A 1929-nucleotide genomic window follows, 5' to 3' on the forward strand; every position below is an offset into this window, starting at 1 on the left:
ATGAATTTGACATAGAGAAGCATTTGCTCCAATACCTCAGCAAAAAGAATATTGATTTGCAACTTTCTGAAGACTTCTAAGAACTTTGAAAACTGCTTGTCCTTGGTCTCCTTTTGAATTCTCTGAGGATATGGCATTTTAGTCTTGTACTCAGGTGCCTTAGGCAATGTAGGATGAGTGTTAAGAGAGAATGGGAATGGATTATCTGCACGCCTATGAGGGGCGTGTTCCACCTCCTCTTTCTTCTCTGCTGGAGCTTCTTTTGAACTGGCTCCTTATTAACTTGTGCTTCCGTACCTGCCACTTATCCACTTATCAAGGTGATAGCCTTACACTCCTCTCTTGGGTTCACCACTGTATCACCAAGAAATGTGCTTGGAGGCCTCTCAGGTATTTGCTTGCTCAACTGGCCTATTTTCACTTCCAAGTTTCTGAGGAAAGCTCTAGTTTCTTGCCTAAAACTACTCAGTACTGCTTCCAAATCAGTGTTCTTCTGGGGCTGAGAATTTGCCTGTTGAGGTGGTAGTTGTTGATGAGACTGAAACTGGTGGTTATTAAGATTATTCTACTGAAAACTTCCCTGAGAATTATTGTTAGAATTCTATGATCTTTGGGGTTGCTCTCTCCACCCAAATTTTGGGTGATTTCTCCATCCCTTATTATAGGTCTTAGAGTATGGATCATTATTGGGGTTTCTAGGAGCATTCCCCATGTAATTGATCTGTTCAGAAGAAGTTTGACTATAGCCATAATTCTCACCTTGCATGAAGCTACCAGTCATGTCATAAGGGGCCTCTTGAGGTGCAGTTTGAGTGTTAATAGCTGAAACCTGCATCCCAATCAATTGTTGAGTAAGCAAATTCATCTGATGAGACAAGATTTTATTCTGAGCAAGAAGAGTATCAAAAGCTTCTACTTCCATGACACCTTTCTTCTGAGGAGTTTCAGAGTTCACAGGATTACTGTTAGATGAGTATAAAAATTGGTTGTTAGCAACCAATTCAATAAGCTCAGTAGTCTCCTCTGGTGTCTTCTTTATATGCAATGAACCACCTGCAGAATTATCTAAGCACATCTTGGACATTTCACATAAGCCCTCATAAAAGATATTCAGGTGAGTCCATTTAAAGAACATGTCCAGAGGGCATTGCCTAGTCAGTAGATTGAATCTCTCCCAAGCTTCATAAAGGGTCTCACCATCTTTCTGTCTGAGGTAGGAAAAATTTAGTTAGAAATCCAGTGACCACCTTGTCCCAAGTATCCAAACTCTCCTTGGGTTGAGAATCTAACCACAACTTTTCTCTATCCCTCACAGCAAATGGGAAGAGTATGAGTTTGTATACCTCAGGATTCACTCTGTTAGTCTTCACAGTATCACAAATTTGTAGAAAATTAGAAATAAACTGATTTGAGTCTTCATGAGGAAGTCTATGATACTGGCAATTTTGCTGCACAAGAGTGACTAGCTGAGGCTTTAGCTCAAAGTTGTTTGTAGCTATAGGAGGCACTATGATACTTTTCCCATAAAGATCTGCATTGGGGGCAGTGTATGAGCCAAGCACTCTTCTAGGTTGTTCAGTCTCATTCAGATTTGCCACATTGGCATTGACAGTACGATTATGATCCATAGTGGACTTTACAGCTTCCTTTTCAAATGTATCACTTAGATTTTCACTAGCCTTGTAAAGTCTAACTTGTTGCAAACGCTATCTGAAGGTCCTCTCAGGTTCAGGATCAAAATTAAGAAGGGGCTCTTTATCCCTGTTCCTGCTCATAAACAAACAGAAAACAAAGGAAAGTGGGAATCTCTACGTTAGAGTGCAGAGAATTTCTAGTGAAGTAATCTATGTAAAAGAAATAAAATAAAACAACTAAATAATTGAAGCACTAGAATTCCAAAATTTATAAGAAAAATGGGAATGAAAATTT

At 39.3% G+C, this 1929-nt stretch overlaps 1 non-coding gene across 1 annotated transcript; it reads left to right on the forward strand.

Annotated features, from left to right (window-relative positions):
* Positions 1-1133: 1133 nt before the first annotated feature.
* LOC112799128 (small nucleolar RNA R71) lies at positions 1134-1238 on the forward strand. Its single transcript, XR_003200707.1, has one exon. It is a non-coding gene; the product is annotated as a small nucleolar RNA R71 (small nucleolar RNA).
* Positions 1239-1929: the final 691 nt, after the last annotated feature.

This window comes from Arachis hypogaea, chromosome 4, assembly GCF_003086295.3.
Source record: "Arachis hypogaea cultivar Tifrunner chromosome 4, arahy.Tifrunner.gnm2.J5K5, whole genome shotgun sequence".
In the NCBI taxonomy this organism is placed as follows: domain Eukaryota; kingdom Viridiplantae; phylum Streptophyta; class Magnoliopsida; order Fabales; family Fabaceae; genus Arachis; species Arachis hypogaea.